The following is a 9,108-nucleotide window of genomic DNA, read 5'->3' as shown; positions in this document are numbered from 1 at the left end:
GCTAAGCAATTGTGCCAACACCACATGTTGAAGAGGCTTTCCTTGCTCTATTTAGGATTTCTTGCCCATTTCTCAAATATTAGGTGATTTATGTCTGTGGAACATTCTCGGAGTACTCAATCCTAAACCACTGATCTGAAAGCCTCTCTTTATTCCAATACCATGCTGTTTTGATAACTATTGTTTTGTAATACAGTTTAAAGTTGGGGAAAGTAATGCCTCCCATATTCCTTTTCACCAAGATTGCTTAGCAATTTGAGGATTTTTGCCATTCCAAATGAATTTCAGAAGTGCTTGATCCACTTCTTTAAAGAATGTCATGAGTATCTTTAGAGCGATTGAAATTAAATTTGTAAAATGCTTTGCAGAGTATTGCCACTTTAATGTTATTAATCCTGCCCCTCATGAGCAGGATATGTTTTCCATTTCCACGTTTCTTCTCTTATTTCTAGAAGAGGGTTTTACAGTTTTCTTTGATTATTTTCTTCATGTAATATATCTTTTGCCCACAAATTTCAAATGCTAGTATCAGAATCTTTTCTTGGGTGCTGGAGTGATAGCACAGTGGCAAGGCATTTGCCTTGCACATGACCAACACAGGACAAACCCCGGTTTGAATCCCGGCGTCTCTTGTTATCCTCCGAGCCTGCCAGGAGCAACTTCTGAGGGCAGAGCCAGGGTAATTCCTGCTCACCATGGGTTTGATCAAAAATATAAAACATAACAAAACAACAAATCCAGAATTGTTCTTGGAACTCATTTATTTTTGGGGATTGGTAGTAGAGTCATCCCCATTGGTATCCTGGTTCTGCTTCTGTGCACAATAGTACCCCATTGTTGGGGCTGGGGAGATTTTATGTGGTACTGGGGATACAAAGTAGTGTTGGAAAGATTCAATGCAAGTTAATGTAGGACAGAAGAAGGATTAAAAACAAGATGATATCACTTATATGTGCTATTGAGAATAACTGAATGCGATGGTTTAAATGGAAGTTGTCTATAGCAATCTTGGCCCCAGAGTATAGTGAGGAGAAGGAAAGAAATTGAGTGGTGGAGTTGGATCGATAGCATAGAGTGTAGGGCTTTTCCCTCCATGCAACTGAACCAGGTCATATCCCTGGCGTCCCATATGGTCCTCTGAGCCTGGCAAGAGTGATTTCTGAGCACAGAACTAGAGGGAACCCCTACATAACACCGGTTGTGGTTCCCCAAAAAACAAACAAAAAGGAAATTGAGTGGAGGGGGAGAAAGACAGATGTGAAATAATGGGGGGAGAAGGGTCAAGGGGACTCAGCACTGGTGGTGTTATTAAAGGACAGAAATAAATATCCCACAGACAAATTCAACAACATTGAAATCCTGAGACCCAAACTTTAACAACCCAACTTAAGAAGGCACATTTTATGATGGCAGGCTGGGGTGGGGGAGGTATATGGTGGACTCTGGGAATATTAATGGAGAGTTGACACTTGTGTTGAGATTGGTGTTGAAACATCGTATGTCTAAAACTGAACTATGCGTAATTTTTAAATCATAATGCTTTAAATAAAAATAAAAATGAAAATAAACACAAATTTTGAAAGAGAAAGTTACAACCTACTAATAAAATCTATCTTGGACTTTGGCAGATATTAACTTTTTTCCTTGGTACTTGAGAAACTCAAACTTCCTCATGATTTTGTTGTAATAGTAAGGATGATTTGGGAGCTGGAGAACTAGTACAGGGTCTAAGGCATTTGTCTTGAATACTACTTATCTGGGTTCAAATCCTCAGTTTGGCATCTGTTTTTCTGAGTACTGCCAGGTTCACTACTGAGCACTGAGGCAGCAATAATTTCTGATTACTGCCAGGTGTGACCCAACTTTCCTTCCCAATGGTCCTGTGCAAAAAAATCATTATTGAAAAGAGATATAACATAAGAAAAGCAAAAATGTTAGTTATTAGGTCATATGCTTTCCTTATACTATTCAATCTACCTTTATGTAGGTTTATAAATGGAATAATGAAAAAAATAAAGGAAATGAAAGGAGAGCATATTCATGTTTTACTGCAATGTATATCCATAGGCAATAAATCATGAATATGACCATATGGGACACCAGGGATCAAACCTAAGTCTCTCCTGGGTTAGCCACGTACAAGGCCAACAAACTACTGCTGTGCTATCACTCCGGCCCCTGATCTAAGCAAATTTTAAATGATAGAATCATGTTTATTAAAACTAGTGAATGGGTGCAGGGCATAAAGCTGCCTTCAGAGTCAGGAACTGGGTTAGGAATGGACCTTCATCCCATGTGTTGAGATCCTTGGGTTTGAAACCAATACTCACTAACAGCATGATGCTAGAAATTTCAAGGATATCTCTCACCTTCAGGTATGAAAATATCTAGCCAGGTGGTGATGTAGTGTGCAAAGTATACCAAAATGATTTTAGAAAATGAAATATAAACAGACAAGAAAGGTGAAGAGAAGGCCTATAAGACAGGAGAGAAATGTTTCTCAATCTTTTTATTTTCTTTTTTTGATTTTTGGGTCATACTCAGCAGCACTCAGGGGTTACTCCTGGCTCTGTGCTCAGAAATCCCTCCTGACAGGTTCAGGGGACCATACTGAACATAGGAGATCAAACCCGGGTCAGCGTTGTGCAAGACAAATACCCTATCCACTGTACTATAACTGTGCCCCAGCTGAAAAGTATTAAATTACTTCATTGACCTCAAAACATTCCAGAACCATTCTTTCGATTTTTAAAATTTATTTATTGATTAATTGATTGATTTTTGGAACACATACAGTGGCACTCTGTGGTTACTCCTGCTCTGCAGTCAGAAATTGTCCCTGGCAGGATGGGAGTGCTGGGAATCAAAGCATGTCCTTCCTGAGTTGGCCACATGCAAGGCAAATGCCCTAACTCTGTGCTATTTCTCTGGCCCCGTTTTCATTTTTTTCATGTTAGGGTCATCTGCTGTAGTATTCAGGGGACCTTATGTCATGCTGGAAATAAAACTGGGAAAATTATGTGCATAGCAAGTACCCAATATACTGTCTCTTTGGACATCTTTTTTTTATCAACCCAAAGCCAATCTTCAAAATTGACCATTAGATTTGAATTTGTGTAACTCTGCAGAGAGTAAGGACAAATGTATATGGACAGAGCTGGTGTTAATTCAGCATTTCAATCAAGTATATTTCAGAACAGCTATAGACTTAACTCATAGTTCACATCCAAATGAATTCCTGGTGACTCTTACACAGAACATATAAAAAATATATGAATCCAAAAGAAAGCCATAAAAATTTGACTATAGTTGCATGGCTTGCATGGAGAAGGGCGGTTACACTTAAAAACAATAGAAGAGAAATAATTAAAAAAGTGATTAAAATACAGGACAATGTGAAATGAAAGGCTGATACATATCAAGCATGAAAAGACAACTATCTTGGGTAAATATTTGCTGTATGTATGCAAGGGGAAAAGGTTATCTTTAATATCAAAAGAGCACATGCAAAATTACAAGAAAATACAAAGGCTATCAATGGGAAAATGACATTCACGAGCAAGTCACAAATGTGGAAATATAAATGGCTAATAAACATATAAATAAGTGCTTACTTGCACTAGTAACCAAAATGCTAATGGGACAACAAGAGACCAATTTTCACCTATTAAGTAGCAAGGGTGAAAAAAGACAATGTTCTGTGATAGCTCAGGTGCCTTCAGAAAGGCATTCAGATACTGATAATGGGTAAAAGGATGCTTCATTTTGGAAAGCAATTTGGCGATATGTTTAGGAGCTAAAATGGAGCCTTACCCTTTGACCTGTAGTTATCACTATTTATAACAATCACCCCAGGAAGTAAGCTGAAGTCTGGACACAAATTAGGCAAAGAGAAGCTCATATAATAAGCACATTGTCAGTTGTGCTAATTGTGCAACAGTGGGCATGTGGATAAATGTAATTGTCAAATAGTATCACAGAATAGTATGTAGCTATTAAAATGTATGCCTATGCAGACTATTAACTGACATGAATAGTGCTTCTCTTGTAATACTTAGAAGTGCACGATGTCTCACTGTCCCTATGTTTGATTGGATGCACAGAAGCCATATTGAAACAATAGAACAGAAAACTTTAATGTGAGTTGGTGTCTTTTTAAAAGGGGGTAAATGTACCTCATTGTCCATGGTAGAGTATCTAATTGATCATTTATTGCAATAAAAATTGTTGTGGGCCATACCCCACAATCCTCTCATGAGTCATGATTCGAACATCACAATTGTTCTAATGTGGTGAAAAATTTTGATAACAAAATTTTCCTCCTTAGCTCGTATATCAGGGTTCTGAAGTCATAAATATAAATTTTGGCCCATGACAGTGACATCATAATTTATGATGCTGAATCAGAATGGACTTCATTTTCTGAACCAGTGTGCTCATGAGTCATGATTCTGAGATCACAATTGTCTTCATATGGTGAAAATTTTTGACAACAAATTTCTTGCTTCTTAGGACACATTTTGGGGTTCTGAAGTCAGAAATGTCAATTGTAGCCCACGACTGTGACACCGTAATTAATGATGCTGAATTCTGAATGGACATTATTTTCTGAATCAGTGAGTATGTGAGTCATGATTCTGACATCACAATTGTTTTAATGTGATAAATTTTTTGATAACAAATTTCTTGCTTCTTAGGTCATATTTAGGGATTCTGAAGTCAGAAAAGTCAATTTTAGCCCACGACTGTGACATCGTAAAATATGATGCTGTATTCAAAATGGACATGATTTTCCGAACCAGTGTGCTCATGAGTCATCATGACATTAAAATTGTCTTGAGGTGGTAAAAATTCTGATAACAAATTTCTTGCTTCTTGGGTTATATTTCAGGTATCTGATGTCAGGAATATCAATTTTAGCTCATGACAGTGACATCATAATTGATGATGCTGAATTCAGAATGGACATTAGTTTGTGAACCAGGGTGTTCCAGAGTCATGATTCTGACATCACAATTTTCTTAATGTGGTGAAATATTTTTATAATAAATTTCATCCTTCTAAAGTCATATTTCTGGGTTCTGAAGTCAGAAATGTTAATTTTAGCCCATGACTGTGATATCATAATTGAAGATGCTGATTCAGGATGGACATTATTTTTCAAACCACTGTGCTCATGAATCATGAGTGTGACATCACAATTGTCTTAATTTTTACTATGAAATTTCTTGCTTCTTAGGTCATAATTCAGGTTTCAGAAGTCAGGAATGACAATTTTAGCCCATGACATTGATATCATAATTGATGACACTGAATTCCAAATGGACATTATTTTTCAAGCCAGTGTGTTCATTAGTGATGATACATCAAATTGTCTTAAAGTGGTAAAACATTTTTATAACAATTTTCTTGCTTCTTAAGTCATATTTCTGCAATTTGAAGTCAGAAATGTTAATTTTAGCCCACGACTGTGATATCATAATTCAAGATGCTGAATTCAGAATGGACATGATTTTCTGAACCAGTGTGCTATAAATCATGATTCTGACATCAAATTAGTCTTAATGTATTGAAAAATTTTGATAACATTTCTTGCTTCTTAGGTCATACTTCGGGGTCCTGAAGTCGAGCATGTCAATTTTAGCCCTAGACTGTGACATCATAATTGATGATGCGGAATTCAGAATGGACATTTTGTTTTGAATCAGTGTGCTCATGAGTCATGATTCTGACATCACAATTGTCTTAATGTGGTGAACATTTTTGATAACAAATTTCTTGCTTCTTAGGTCATACTTCGGAGTCCTAAAGTCAGGAATGTTAATTTTAGCCCATGACAGGGACATTGTAATTGATGCTGAATTCAGAATGGACATTACTTACTGAACCAGTGTGCTTATGAGTCATGATTTTCTCATCCAAATTGTCTAAATGTGGTGAAAACTTTGATAACAAACTTCTTGCTTCTGAGGTCATATTTCAGGTTTCTTAAGTCAGGAATGTCAATTTTAGCCCGACAGTGACATCATAATTTAAGATGCTGAATTCAGAATGAACATTATTTTGTGAACCAGGTTACTAATGGTCATGATTCTCACGTCAAAATTGACTTAATGTGGTAAAAATTTTTGAAAACAAATTTCTTGCTTCTTAGCTCACACTTCGATGTTCAGATGACAGGAATGTCAATTTTAGCCATGACCATGGCATCATAATTGATGATGCTGAATTCAGAATGGACATTATTATTTGAACCAGTGTTCTCAGGAGTCATGATTCTGACACCAAAATTGTCTAAATGAGCTGAAAAATTATGATAAAAAATTCTTACTTAAGTCTTATTTCGGTGTTTTGAAGTAAGAAATGTCAATTGTAGCCCACCAGCATGACATGATAATTCATGATGTTGAATTCAAAATGTTCATAATTTTTTGAACCAATGTGCTCATGAGTTATGGTTCTGACATCAGAATTGTGTTAATTTGGAGAAAAAAATTGATAAGAATGTTCTTGCTCCTTAGGTCATATTTCGGGGTTCTGAAGTCAGAAATGTCAATTGTAGCCCACAACTGTGCAATTATAATTGACAATGCTGAATCAAAATAGACATTATGTACAGAACCAGTGTGCTGAAAAAGTCATGATTCTGACATCACAATTGTATTAATGTGTTGAAAATTTCGATAACAAATTCCTTATTTATTTGGTCATATTTCAGGGTTCTGAAATTAGCAATGTCAATTTTATCCCATGAATATGACATCATTATTGATGATGCTGAATTCTGAATGAACATTATTTTCAGTCTGCTCATGAGTCATGATTCTGACTTCACAATTATCTTAATATGGTGAAAAATTTTAATTCCAAGTTTCTTGTTTATAGGACATATTTCAAGGTTCTGAAATCAGATGTGTCAATTTTAGAGCAGCACCATGACATCATAATTCATGATGTTGAATATATATTATATTCTGAACTTGTGTGCTCATGAGTCATGTCTCATGACATCACAATTGTCTTAATGTGGAGAAAAAATATCATGTCAGAGTTCATGTTTCTTAGGTCATATTTTGGGCTTCTGAAGTCAGAAATGCCATTTTTAGCCTACAATTGTGACATCGTTAGTGATGATGCTGAATTCAGAATGGACATTATTTTCATTATTTTCCAAACCAGTGTGCTCATAAGTAATGATTCTCACACCACAAATGTCCAAATGTGGTGAAAAATGATGTTAAAATATTTTTTGTTTCTTTTGTCATATTTTGGGGTTCTGAAGTCAGAAATGTAAATTGTAGCCCACCACCACATGATAATTCACTATTTTTAATTCAGTATTGACATTATTTTTTGAACCAGTGTTCTCATGTATTATGATTCTGACATCATAATTATCTTAATGTGGTGAAAATTTTTGATAACAATTTTATTGCCTCTTAGGTCATATTTTGGGGTTCTGAAGTCAGAAATGTCAATTTTAATTTATCATTGTGACATCATAATTTATGATGCTGAATTCAGTATGGATATTATTTTCAAAAACAATGTACTCATTACTCATGATTCTAACATCACAATTGTATTAATGTGGTGAAAAATCTTGATAACAAATTTCTTGCTTCTTAGGTCATATTTTGGTGTTCTTAAGTCAGAAATGTCAATTTTAGACTACCACCATGATATCATTATTCATGATACTGAAATCTAAATGGAAATTATTTTCCGAACCATTTATGCTCATGAGTCATGATTCTGACCTCACAATTGTCTCAATGTGGTGACAAAATTTCATATCAGAGTTCATGCTTCTTAGGTCATATTTCTGGTTACTGAAGTAAGAAATGTAATTTTAGCACACGACTGTGACCTTGTAATTGATGATGCTGAATTTAGAATGGACATTATTTTTTAAACCAGTGTGATCATGAGTCATGAATATGACATCATAAATTGCTTAATATGGTTACAAATTTTCATAACAAATTTCTTACTACTTAGGTTATATTTCGGTTTCTAAAGTCAGAAATGTCAATTTTAGCCCACCAGCATGACATCATAATTCATTCTCCTTTTGGAGATATACTTTTAGTTTACATGTTGTGGAAAAGGGGGGGTGTCATGGTATTTTCCCAAAAAGTGCACCAAGATAAAGCAGAGCTCTAGCTGATGCGAAAGTGTTGTTTAGGCATTAGCAGTACTGCCCTCACTAGACGTTCATTGGACAGTAGCGCAACGCCAAGTAAAGGATGGATAATTCTATCTAGCTTTTGGGAAAGTTTTTATCTAATGAAGTTTTATATAAGAAACTACTGCAAAATATAGGTGAAAAACTTGAATTGGATTCAAATCATAATATTTTCCATTGTTTATCATGTAATTATGAATGAAGCACATCCTTCTGTGAGCTTTTTTCAGCAACTGTTACAATTCATATGATATGAAAAAGCATAATCCAATGGTAAGAAAATATTGTTTCTGTATTCTTTCTGAATCTTTTTACTAATTATCTTAGATGATGGTAAGCTTCAGCAACACTTTTTCCTTTTAACTTGCTTAGTGTAGCACTCAGCAGGCAGGTTGTTCAGTATCTTACTGAGAATCTAGTTAGCTCCTTTAATAAGCCCTTGAATTATTGTACGCAAAATTAGCATGCAAAATTCCAGATGTTTATGAAGTTTACATTAATTTATTTAACAGCCCAAAGAAAGCAACTTTGGATTCTACGGTGGCCTGTGTACCAGCCTCACTCTAATTTCTTGCTGCTTTTATGTATGGTCTTCTGTATGTCATTCTTGAGCTATTCTGGTCTCTTACCAGGTTTTCCCCCTCAGAGTCCATTGTCCTCCACTGAGTTAGCCACGTAGTCCCTTAGTGTAGCATCCTTGATGCCTGGTGCTTTCAACTGCCTGCTAGTTTCTTGCTGATGCTCTCTTGTCTATTCCTTTTTATTGCTTGGTTCTTTTTGGGTTTTCGTTGTTTTCTAGTTATGTGCTTACAGGTAAGCACTGCTGCTTTTACTGTTGGCTAACCAGGCACAAGTTAGTAGTCACAATGAGGCTGCCATCCACCAGATGTAAGCATAGAGTCAAAGAGGAAGTTACCAGA

At 35.6% G+C, this 9,108-nt stretch overlaps 1 non-coding gene across 1 annotated transcript; it reads right to left on the bottom strand.

The window, feature by feature from the left end:
* Positions 1 to 8,128: 8,128 nt before the first annotated feature.
* Positions 8,129 to 8,254, bottom strand: LOC125999913 (U4atac minor spliceosomal RNA). Its single transcript, XR_007492348.1, has one exon. It is a non-coding gene; the product is annotated as a U4atac minor spliceosomal RNA (small nuclear RNA).
* Positions 8,255 to 9,108: the final 854 nt, after the last annotated feature.

The sequence above is a fragment of the Suncus etruscus genome, chromosome X (assembly GCF_024139225.1).
Source record: "Suncus etruscus isolate mSunEtr1 chromosome X, mSunEtr1.pri.cur, whole genome shotgun sequence".
In the NCBI taxonomy this organism is placed as follows: Eukaryota; Metazoa; Chordata; class Mammalia; order Eulipotyphla; family Soricidae; genus Suncus; species Suncus etruscus.
This window is presented reverse-complemented; position numbering and strand designations above follow the sequence as displayed.